The sequence below is a fragment of the Dromiciops gliroides genome, chromosome 1 (genome assembly GCF_019393635.1).
Source record: "Dromiciops gliroides isolate mDroGli1 chromosome 1, mDroGli1.pri, whole genome shotgun sequence".
NCBI classification, from domain to species: domain Eukaryota; kingdom Metazoa; phylum Chordata; class Mammalia; order Microbiotheria; family Microbiotheriidae; genus Dromiciops; species Dromiciops gliroides.
Genome location: NC_057861.1, coordinates 754,043,981 through 754,056,753, shown reverse-complemented (window position 1 = coordinate 754,056,753; position 12,773 = coordinate 754,043,981). Strand labels below are relative to the sequence as shown.

Genomic DNA, 12,773 nt, shown 5'->3' with positions numbered 1-12,773 from the left:
CTTCACATGTGCCAAAGAGAAGCTGATGATCTTTTGTTTCCTATCTTTTGCTCTACCAATGCTTCTAGATTGAATACTTGAATGAATCAGAAGTCTCATTGCTATGGGTAGCCTTCGCATTGGTGTATATTACAGTCAATCCATGACTTCCTGTCTTTTGCAATTCTGCCCATGCCTTATCATCAATCCTACACCCAAAGTGTTGAGGGAAGGAAGTACCATACTTCTTTTAACATTATATGGGATCCAAACACATTTTTTACTTTTCTGTATATTACCAACAAATCCCAGCAGGAAGAGTTATAAAGAGAAATCCCACTCAAAATAACTAGAGAATATATAAATACTGAGGAGTTCATCTACCAAGGTAAACACATGGAAACTGTGAACGCAACGGCAAAACACTCATTACAAAAATAAAGAAAATATTACTTCTTCAGAGTTGAGTTATGCCAATCTGATAAAAGTGTCATTACTACCTAAGTGATTTTAATTATTCATTGCCAGAACACTCAGACTTCCAAAGAAGTACTTTAGAGAGTTAGAAAGAAGAATAACAAAATTCCTCTGGACAAATATAAGCTCATGATTCACAAGGGAAATAATGGAAGAAAGAAAGAGGAAAGGAAGGGGAACTAGCCATTTCAGATCTCAAACTATACTACAAAATGGTAATCATCAAAACTATTTGGCACTGGTTAAAAAGTGGAGCGGTCCATCAATGAAACAGATTAGTATAAAACATATAGAAAGAAGTGAACATAGATGCATGGCACTGGATAAACCTAGAGATTCCAGCTATTAGAGTTAGGACTCACTATTCAACAAAAACTGCTTGGAAAAAAACTAAAGAGCATTCTGGCAGAAATTAAATTTAGATAAACATTCACACCATATACCATAATAAGCTTTAAATGGATATATGACCTTTATTTTAAAGTTTATATTGTGAACAAATCAGAGGATTGAGGAAGAAAATGTTTTTGACAACTATAGATAGGGGAAGAGACAGGGATATAGAAAACCACAGAAGATAAAGTGGATAGTTTTGATTCATGAAATTTAAATGTTTTTGCATTAACAAAATCAATGCAGCTAAAATTAGAAGACAAACAGGTAACTGGGGAAAGACATCTTTGCATCAAGCTTCTCTGACAAGGCCTGGTATCTTTATATATATATATATGTGTGTGTGTGTGTGTGTGTGTGTGTGTGTGTGTGTATATGTATATATGTATATATACACACACATACATATATATGTACATATATACATGTGTGTGTGTGTACTGACAAATATACAAGGAAGACAGTCATTCACCAAATTCACTAAGAAATCCAACCAATCAACAGCCATATGGGAAGAAAAATAATGCTCCAAGTCACTAATAATTAGAGAAATGCAAATTAAAAGAACTTTGATGTTATTCCTCATACCAGATAATGACAAATTTTTGAGGGGCAATAGTAAAACAAGTACATTGATGCATTGTTGATGGAGTTGTTGATTAAAACAGCTAGTCTCAAAAGGAATTTGAAAGTATTCCCAAAAAGCTAGAGTTACACTGTGTATATCCATTGGCCTCATAATACCAGTAGCCCCTAAAGACAATAAAGGAGCAAAAAAAAATCCCATAGATGGATAAATCATTCATAGTGGCATATTCTATTGTAGCAAAGAAATAGAACCAAATGAAATTGCCCATCAATTGCTGATCGACTGAACAAATTACAGTATAAGAATTGTGCCATAAGAAATGACAAAAGGACAGATTCAGAGGATCCTGGGAAGACTTACATGAACTGGTGGAGAATGCATCAAACAGAAACAGGAGAAACAATTTATACAGTAACAAGAACATTGTAGGAAAATAATTCTGAAATACTTAAGAACTCTGTTCAACACAATGACCAACAATGACTCCAGAGGACTAATGAGGAAACATCTGACTTAGCCCTGATTGAGAGGTGCCATACCACAATGTAAAATTAGATATGCATTTTGGGGTGTGATCAATGAATGAAGGAGTTTTGCCTGACTGGATGAATCTGTTGTGAGGGGTTTGCTTTTTATTTTTTGTTTTGAAGGAGAGCTAGTGATAAGTTGTCCAAAAAAAGAAGGCAAGAAAATCATTGAAGCATTATTACAAGAACTGAAGGGCATTCCTAAGGGAACAGACTGTCAGGATAGCTTTGAAAGTAGGGAGTAGAAAGGAAAAGTATTAATAAGGTTGTTTTTTTTCTTTCTGCCAAACATTTGGGAACAGTTGCAGGCACTTACCATTATTGTTATCATAAGTACACTCAGAAAGAATCATAGTTTTCTTTTTCAAGAATTGGTAGATAACTGGATCTACTCAAGATTCAGGAAGTTGTACCAACACACTGGCCAAAAAGAAGCTCTTATGGCTATGCTAATGATTTTAAATAAATGTATTCACCACCCACTGATGTCATAGGCACTTGTGCATACTGTTTGCAGATTCCTTCTCAGCTTGATCTCATCTCAGACTACCTCCAGGCCCCAGGTGAAGGCTCCACCACCTCTGGGGAAAATAGGAGTTTCAGTTTCCAGAATCACAAGATGTCACCCCCTTTTCCTTATTCTCCTTCAGAGTATTTGACTGACTGTAACCCAGAAGGTGGAGCATGGGGGAGCAGAGAAAGCCAGCCTTTGACTCATATGACCTGGGTTTAAATCCCACTGATATACACATATCCCTCTGATATACACACTGGCTATGTGGCTGTGTGTGGGCAAGTCATGGGATTTTTCAGTGCCCCAAGACACTCCCCTAAGACCATAATGTTCAAAATAGGTGCTGATCTGCACCAGTGGAGGAAGTGTCCTCCCTGAGAGTTCCCTGTGCTTTTGAAATCACAGTTCCCAAGGACACACACACACACACACACACACACACACACACCTTTGTACCCCAAAGCACATGGAAACATCATTCATGTGAACCTGTGACCAATTCCCTGAGATCACCTTCTCTGAGAGAATTGCTTATTAGATGTTTGAGAGTTTATTCAATTCTTGCCTGAAACCTCAAGGAAGCTACAGTTTTGTAGAACAGAAAAATCTACTACAGAATTACAATTTCAAGAATCCTGGAGTCCCAGGTCCCCTGAATGGGGAAAGTGAATGAATTCTTGTCTGGCAAGAACCCTTTAGGCCAACATCGCATGCTGTCAAATCAACCAACCAATCAATCCCATAAGCATTTATTAAGTGGGCCCAGCACTGTTCTGGACACTGGAGGTAAAAAAGTAAAAGTGGAATAGTTCCTGCTCTCAAGGAGCTTACATTCTAACTAGGGATTTAGTTATGTACAAATTAAATACAAGATAATTGGAGGGGAAGACACTTGTAGCTGGCTGGAGCAGGAAAGACTTCATGCAGAAAGTAGGGCTTGCGTAGGGCCCAAAATCTGATGGCCCTATCAGGATTGGGAGACTTCAAACATGAAACAATCAGCACCATGGACAGTGATAGCAGCCTGACATCCAAACAAGTGCAGGACCTCTACTTCACTACTGTGGTAACCTTCTGGGGCATCAGTGGGGTCTGAAAAGAAAAGGTTGGGGGCAGCTAGGTGTCACAGTGGATAAAGCACTGGTCCTGGATTCAGGAGGACCTGAGTTCAAATCCAGCCTCAGACACTTGACACTCACTAGTTGTGTGACCCTGAGCAAGTCACTTAACCCTCATTGCCCCACCAAAAAAACAAAAGGTTGCTGGTACATTTTCCTAGGTTGGCCAGCTTGGTGCTGTTGAGACCACAGATCTAAAGTTAAAGGAAACCTTAGAGGCCATATAGTCCAAACCTCTTATCTTGCATACAAGGTAACTGAGACCCAGGGAGGGAAGTGACTTTCCTAAGGTGACAGCTAATGAGTGGAAAATTCAAAATTCACTTTCAGGTTCCATTCATTACCCCAGAGCTGATGCTCTTTCTACTGTGTCACCCTGATATTTACATTGTTTACAACCATAAGCCTAGTGTGTCTTCAGGCTTTGAAAATGAAAGTGCAACATTGTCCAGGTTTCCCTGACAGAAATGTCCACAGAGTTGGTGCTTATGGATCTCTTCCCAATAATCTAATTCAAAGCTTTTAAAACTGTGGGTTGTGACCCCATATAGGGTCAAGTAACTGAATTGGGGACATGAAAAAATTGGCAGTAAATGTTTGATTTGTATACCTATTTTACATGCCTATATACCTGGAGTCATGTACAAATTTCTCAGGTGAAAAGAGGTCATGAGTGAAAAAATTTTAAGAAACCTTGATCTAACTATCATGAGAGTGTCATTCATGAGGGTGTCTTAGTATTCTGTGGCCATGTTTGCCACCCTCAAATGAGAAGGGGAAAGTTTTCTAGAAAAAAAATTAGTCTCTAAAAAGCAGGCCTTTCAGAGACAGCCCTAACTTCATTGCAGATGCTGGACTGATTCCAGAATTCTGTCCCATCACCCTAAGAATGTTTGTGAGAGCTCAGGGACAGAAAAGGTCAGTTTATCCCTATTAACAGTCAATCAACATCAGCAATAACCTCGCCCATCTTGAGGGATGAAATCTCCATGTGCAAAACATTGTAAAAATGCAACAAAAAATGGTTCATACTAGTGGTTTCATATAAGCTTCTTCACAGAGTGAGAAGCCATTATAGGCTTTCAGAACATCATGTACAGAGACAAAGGGTGTTATTATGAAGCTACAGAGACATTCCCTGTTTAAAAAAGAATCAGAAACACAGTAGGGAATATCACAACAGGGTGCTGAATAAACATTGGCTGAATGAAAACAACAGGAATCTGCTGGACTGCTGGAAAGATGCTGCAGGATTCAGACAGGCTGCATGAGGAAATGGATGCCATCCGGCCACCAGTGAGACTTGGTCTAGCTTCACATGGGTGAAAATCCAAGATTCACTGAAGGGTTGAAAGAATGATTTTTTCCAACAATCATTTTTTTTTAATTGTGGGGGGGGGGAGGATGGGAAGATATACCTTTGAGCTAATGAGAGGCAACCCAGCACAGTACATAGGGCACCAGCACTGATCTGAATTAAAATGATACTTTGGACACTACTTGTGCTACCCAGGGAAAGTAACTTAATTAGCCTGTGCTTCAGTTTCCTCGTCTGAAAAATGAGGAGGTTGGACTTGTTGAACCCTAAAGTTTCATTTAGCTCTAAATCTATGACCTCATAGTTATGTCAGACCCATCAGTCTAGTGGTGAATTATGGGTTATTTTGCTTAGGTTAGAGGATGGTTACTTAGCTAGATGGTTATTAAATAAGAAAATCTTACCCTTCCAGGTAAAATGAACTTTAACCCCAAATCAGTATAAACCAATCTTTTTTTTACATTCTTTTTTGGGGGTGGGACAGTGGGGGTTAAGTGACTTGCCCAGGGTCACACAGCTAGTAAGTGTCAAGTGTCTGAGGCCAGATTTGAACTCAGGTCCTCCTGAATCCAGGGCTGGTGCTTTATCCACTGTGCTATCTAGCTGCCCCAGGATAAACCAATCTTAAATCAGATGATTTGGGAAGGAAGGTAGGATGGCAAGAGAGAAAGGGAAGGAGAATTCTTTTGTAAGGTTAGCCAGAAGTAGAACTCTATAGTCCCTAAAAATCAATTCAGGGAAAGGGTCTCTTCTATTTAGTAATTTAATTTAAAATTGTTTCAATTAGTAAAATATATTGTTATCTTCCTGCCACCTTCCCCCCACCCCAGAAAAGAAAAATAAAACCTAACAAATATTCTTAGTTAAGCAAAACAAATTCCTGTATTGTCCATGTCTAAAAATATGTTTCAGTCTGCACAGTGAGTTAATCACCAGTCAGTAAGTAGGCAACATATTTCATCATCGATCTTCTGGAATCATGATTAATCATTGTTTTCATCATAGTTTTTGTCTTTCTATGAATTGTGCTTCTGGTTCTGTTTATCTCTATCTGTATCAATTCATATAATCCTTCCCAGACTTCTGTGAAACCACCCCTTTTGTCATTTCTTAGGGCACAAGAGTATAAGATCTTTTGGGGAGCTGTCTCCTAGAATTCCCCCAGGGTAATTATTTTAGACACTTTTGACTGGAGAGTAAGAGGGAAGATTTTTGTATCCCCAGTCTTAGTATAGTACCTGTCACATAGTAAGCACTTCATAAATTTTTCCTAATTGATTATAAAAATACCAAAGGTGAGGCAGAAATTATTAGACACCTAGGAAAAATCTCCCTCTAACCTGCAGAATGGAAAGTATGGCTGGGTTATAGATGTAGTAGCATATAAACCAGTATGGCAAGGTGGCAGTCATCTTCTGAGCTTAAATCTCAGAAAGGGAACTAAGAGAGCTAGGGTAAAAAACTTGGAGTAGGAGACCCAAAGACAGCTGAGGATCCGGACTAAAGAAAACTATCCTTATGAAAACAAAGACCAGTCAGGACAAGTATGTGCCACCTTGTTTGGGTCTGGGTAACCTAGTATATCTGTTCTCAAAAAGGGGAAATGATGGACAATGGTTGTCCAAGTGAAACAGTGTTATCCATGACCCTTTGGTCATTACTACTGGGCTTGGGTATAAGATTTTTATCCATTTGGGAACCTCAGTAAGGTATGGAATAGATATCAAGCTATTTCATAGCTTTTCTTTAAAAATATCATGGGGCAGCTAGGTGGCACAGTGGATAAAGCACCAGCCCTGGATTCAGGAGGACCTGAGTTCAAATCCAGCCTCAGACAGTTGACACGTACTAGCTGTGTGACCCTGGGCAAGTCACTTAACCCTCTTGGCCCACAAAAAACAAAACAAACAAACAAAATATTGCATATTTCGTGAAGAAGCCTAGAGATTGGCAATTCTTCTTTATAGTAGAGGATCAAACCTTGTGTTACAATGACATTTTCTATCTCTGGAAAGGCTTGTAAGCAACAGGAGAATGATTAGGCCATAGAAGGTGACCTTCTCAATTAAGGAGCTGTGTTGTCCAAGTTTTAAAATTCCCAAGTGCTTCAGACATAACAGCCCTCTTCTGAATCTTTTAAGGTGAATACAAATATGGATAATTGAGATAAAAGAGACAAATCTTGGGGCGAACAAGCAAGGGTGAGGTGTTAAAAACTATCAAGGTGTCTGCTACCTTCCTTCTTCATGTTCCTCTAGTAGGAGGAAGGGGGCTGGCTGGCTTTGGAGTCATAGGCCCGAAATCTGAATCCCAGCTCTGGCACATTCTACTTCTACCTATGTGACCATGGGCAAGTCACTTCACTAGTTTGGACCACAGTATAATGAGCAGGTTGGACAAGATGGTGTCCAAGGTCCATGCCAGCTCTAAATATATCATCTAATAATTAGACAATGTCCCTTTTGAAGTGTGGTCGTGGAGAAGCAATAGAAATAGATAAAACTTTGACTCAGAAAATAGTCTGGAGAACAAGTTATATGAGGGATAATTTAAGGACTTATGGATGCTTAGCTTGGAAGAAAGGTGACAAAAGACGAAGGTGGACAAAGACATAAAAGTTGTCCTCAAATATTTTAAGGGTTGCCCTAAGGAAGATGAAAGCATTTGTTTTGTGTAGATCCAGAGGGTAGGACCAGGACCAATGAGTGGAAGCTATAAGGAGACAGCTTTGGACTTAGCATCAAGGAAGAACTATCTAACAGTTAGAGACTGCCCAAGATGAGAGCAAGCTACCTTGTGAAACCATGTCATTTCATGTGAAACAATTACTTTTCTATAGAATTTTAAGATTGGAAAAGAGCCTCACTGGCATTATCTCATCTGAAGTGTATAAACCTGGAAAACTTGTATTACAGGTATAGCTATGTTCATTTTACAGAAGAGGAAATGGTCTCAAGAATGCTGGGTGATTTGCTGAGCATTATACAGAATTAGGAAAATATCAGAAATAAATTTAAAATATCTTCCTCATTCTAAGCCCAGCCCTTTATGCACTTACTCATTAAAAGGATTTAAGAAAAGGATAGATAGCCACCTGCCAAGAATATTAGAGGGGATAGGAACCCCATGAAGAGAGTGACAAGAACAATTTAGAGATCCAGGAAAAGACCCTTGAAAAAGGTGGCACTAGAGGTGACCCTGAAGGGAGCAAGGGTTCCAATGGTCAAAGGTGAGGAGGAAAGAGATTCTAGTCACAAGAACCAGGCTGTGCAAGGGCAAAGAGGTGAAAGACAGAATAATGTCCATGGAAAACAGCAAGAAGGTCAGTGTGGCTGGACCATGGAATGAGTGGGCAATAGATAGACCAGAAAAGGCAGTCAGAAGGTTGTTAACCAATTATGTTTGACTCTTCATGACACCATGGACCACAGCACACCAATACTGTCCATGGGTTTTCTTGTCAAAGATATTGGAGTAGTTTACAATTTTTTTCTCTAGTGGATTAAGGCAAATAAAAGTTAAGCCACTTGCCCAAAGTCACACAAATAATAGGTGTATGAGGCTGGTTTTGAACTCAGGTCTTCCTGAGTCTAGGCCCATCACTCTGTCCCCTGACTCACCTAACTGCCTGAAGACATAAGGTTAGAGGAGCTAAATAACAAATAGAAGTGTGTGTGTGGGGGGGGGGGGTGTCTGTGTGTGTGTGTGTGTGTGTGTGTGTGTGTGCATGTGTGTGTGTGTGCTTTTCTAGGGGCAGTAGAGAGCCTCAAAAGTTTCCTATTTAAAGGGGTAGAGATTGTGACCCTGCATTCCTAGACCCAAAAGCCTACCCCAAAAAACATAGAACTTATTTTGAAAGGAAAAGAGGGGAACAGACACTGTTATGGACATCTGGAGAGTCACCTCCCTAAGACTAAAATATGGCATTATAAATTCACTCTTCATGCCCTAAGAACTCTTCTGAGAGTCGAGTCTCCTGAAAAACTTGGTTTCCAAATCGAGCAAGTTTCCCCGTCTGTGTGTTTGCTGTTGTTGGCTGATGTTGTGTTTTCCCAAAGCAATGTAGCCATTTTCCAGTGAAACCACATTCCCTGTGAGATGGAGTCTCATTACCTATTCTTACCATCTAGGAGGTGGTTTGTGTTTGGCGCACGTTTTGTTGCTAAGGTTGAGAGGGCCCTCCACATCCTGATTTCCATTCTGAGCATGGAACAGTCTACTCTCTTCCTTGCCCTCCCTTAGAAGACACCATTGCATTGGGATCTAGAATAGCCTACATACACAACAGAGTGACTAAGTGAGGGACATTTGAAATACACTGGAGGCGTAGGTCATAGTGAATTTTCAGGTCTCAGTAATGAAATTCATGCTTCTTCCCAAGAAGAATAAAGACTTTCTGTTATAAACTTGCAGGCTCCTCTTTGGCAGTTTTCAAACTTATATGAAATCAAAGGTTGCCAGTGTAAAGTCTGTGCTTCAGTGTGATGACAATCTTACAACCTTATCCTCACCTCCTCCTCTTAGAATTCCTAGTTGCCTTCTAGGCACAGCTCAGTTGTAACCTCCTTCGTGGGACCTTTCCTTATGCTCAGGCTATTAGCACTTTCTCCTTTTTAAAATTACCACTCTTTATGTATTTGTATACTGGCATATCCCCATTGGAGAATGTGGTCCAGTCCCATAGGTCAGGTACAATTTTGTTTTAGTCTTTTCTCAAAAGAGAAAAAACCAGCAAGCCTTTATCATCCCTATCCCCAGCACCTAGCTAAGCCCCTAACCTAAATGTTCACTGAATTGTACTGAGTGGAATTCATCTAGAATTTTGGTCTGAACAAAAATGAGCTCATGTAGTATCCCTTCTCCACCAAAGCACGTTAGGGACATGGAAGGACTTCACAAAGTATATAGCACCGGACAAAAATACTTTGGGGCAAGACTTTTGATTCCATCTCTGTGAGGAGATCTCTGTGACTACTATGCCAATGCATATTGACACCTTGCAATTGATAGTCTTACAAAGTTGTTTGGGGGCATTGAGAGTCTCATGTAGCAAGTAAGCATGAGAGGCAAAACTTGAACCCAGTTCTTCTTGACTCTAAGACCAGTGGATACCACACAAAGCTACTATGATGTAAAACTGCTACTCAGGGAGACATGAGTTCAAATCCAGTCTTAGATATTTATTGTGCAACCCTGGGAAGGGCCCTTAACTCCTATGTGCCTCTGTGTGTGTGTGTGTGTGTGTGTGCGCGCGCGCGCAATCCAACAAAAGTTTTTATTTCTCAGAGATCAGGACAATACAGAGAGAATAAAAAGGTAAATAGAAAATGAGAGATGGGGAAGGAGAGAGATGTACTAGGCTGCCAGGACCCTAGTGAATTGGAACCCTTCCAGCCCCTACCCCCTACAATGGCCACATTATTGTTGTCAGGCAGAGCAGGGAGCAGATGAGAAGAGCAGAACTGACCTCCTATGAGTAGAGGGCTGACAGATCTATCAGAAGTCCCAGTGACTCTGAAGCAAGGGCCAGGATCAGATCTAAAGGTACAGCCTGACAGTAAAGGATCTTGTGTTCAGCTCTAGGTCAATTATCAGGCAGTAACTTGTTGAACAACTCTGGCCTTTGGATATAGAATGGCATGATGCACACCTATGTGGTAGTTAGTGAGTACCAAATAGCTCTCATAATCTAGGGAAGAAAACCCGCACAGAGAGCAAGGTGCCAATTGAGAGGATTCCCAGAACAGGGAGACCTGGCTGAACCCAGGTGGGAGTTACCAAGCTGAGGCAAGATCTCACCTCATTGCCCATTAGACTGGATAACAAACCATTTTCAATTCAAAGTTGAGATGAGCTTTTTAAAAAGCTAAGTCCTACCTTCAAGCTGCCACCAAAAGACCACAGAAGGGCTATTAAGATTAGTGCCAGAAGAAAAGTCCCCAGGCTCCCACCTCGTCCAGGAGATCACCCACTATGAGATTGAGAGGGAAAGGAATGTATTTCATTTGATCCTTAGACATTGAATCTGGGATCCCTCATCTGTAAAATGAAGCAACTACCACCTTTCCTACCTCAGAGGAAGTATGACTTGCTCAATGTCACATGGTCGGGTAGTATGAAAAAGATACCCTACAGGACTTGACACCAGATCTGTTGTAATGTTTGCAGGGGAAGACAGCAACATTTTTCACGCAACAAAAAAATAGTATCAAATCCAGGAAGTTTTGTTGCTGAACAATATACAAAATAAAGGCAGCAATGTAAGTCATAAAGGAAGAGGACAATGACCTCATCTCCTTCACATAATTGTTGTTATGGCTCAAATTCATTTGTATGCCAATGAAGAGTTTGGAAATTTATGATCCTAAATCTGAGACAACTGTAATTCAGCCTGAGACACCAGCAGTTAAAACAAAATAAAGAACTAATCTTAGTCCGGATGGATACTCCCTAGTTTTTGTTTGGCAGCACTCTTAACCAGGTGCAGGCTTATAACCTCAGGATATGACTAAAGAGCTCTCAGCTGGCCTTTGTCAGGGAGAGGCTTTCTGCTCATTACACTCTAGCAGACAGGAGACAATATGGCTGGCAGGTGGCCCTGAAGAAATGAATCCTGGCATTGGGGAATTATGTTGAAAAGAGACTGTGACACCAGCATAGTTAAGTACAGTAGGAGTATAGAGAGTCACGGGGAGCAGCATGATGATGTCAGCAGATGACATCAGCAGCCCTTTAGTATTGATGGTGTGAAGTATTCAGGACATAGGTGTACTTTGGACACATGTGTTCCTGGAATGTTCCCTTCACTCATATTCCCAAGCCACAACCATTTACTACATGTATTCCCTCCACAAATGTGCCCTCCTCACTGATGATATGGAAAACTTTGGGAGAGTATATGGAGATGATCCCTTTTATCACTTTATTCGCTGGGCTGTTTGGATCATTTTTGTTTGCTTATTTGAACTAATGTGTATAGTACATAGAGTGAAGAAAAGTCAAGAGACCTGGGTTTGAACGCTACCTCAGATACTTACTTTCTCTGTGACCCTGAGCAAGTCACTTAAACCTGCCTGGGCCCAAGTTGTTTTGTCTATAAAATGAGGATTGAATGACCTCTAGAGTTCTTCCCAGCTGTGATCCCATGATCCTGAGGCCCTTTGGTAACTGGTAAAAGTAAGCATCCACTTTTCCTGACAGCAGACAAGATGGTGGAAGTGGAGCAGAAGAAGAAGTGAACCTTCCGGAAGTTCACTTATGGTGCTGTGGACCTGGATCAGCTCCTGGACATGTCTTATGAACAGCTCATGCAGTACAGTGCTTGGCAGTGGCAGAGACTCAATTGGGGTCTGAGGCGCAAGCAGCATTCCCTCCTGAAGTGCCTGAGGAAGGTCAAGAAGGAAGCACCCCCCCCCCCGGCCATGGAAAAGCCCGAGGTCATGAAGACACACCTTCGAGACATGATCATCCTGCCAGAGAGGGTGGGCAGTATGATGGGTGTCTACAATGGCAAGACCCCCAATAAGGTTGAAATTAAGCCCAAGATGATTGGACACTACCTGGGCAAATTCTCTATCACCTACAAGCCTGTGAAACATGGCCGGCCAGGTATTGGAGCCACCCACTCCTCCTGTTTCATCCCTCTCAAGTAACCCAGATCCTAACAATAAAAACAAGGTTCTTAGTGAAAACAAACAAACAAACAAAAAGTAAGCATCCACAGGGTCTCACGAGCTATGATTTTGACTGCTTACTGACCAACAGGGTACCTTGAACCTCAGGCAACTTTTCTTGGGGTCCCAATGAGAGTGGGAGTGCTTACCAGGGGCTCCCTCTTTTATTATACTCAATGGCCTTC

At 40.9% G+C, this 12,773-nt stretch overlaps 1 pseudogene; it reads left to right on the top strand.

The window, feature by feature from the left end:
- The first annotated feature begins 12,108 nt into the window (after positions 1-12,108).
- Positions 12,109-12,567, top strand: LOC122740556 (annotated as a pseudogene).
- Positions 12,568-12,773: the final 206 nt, after the last annotated feature.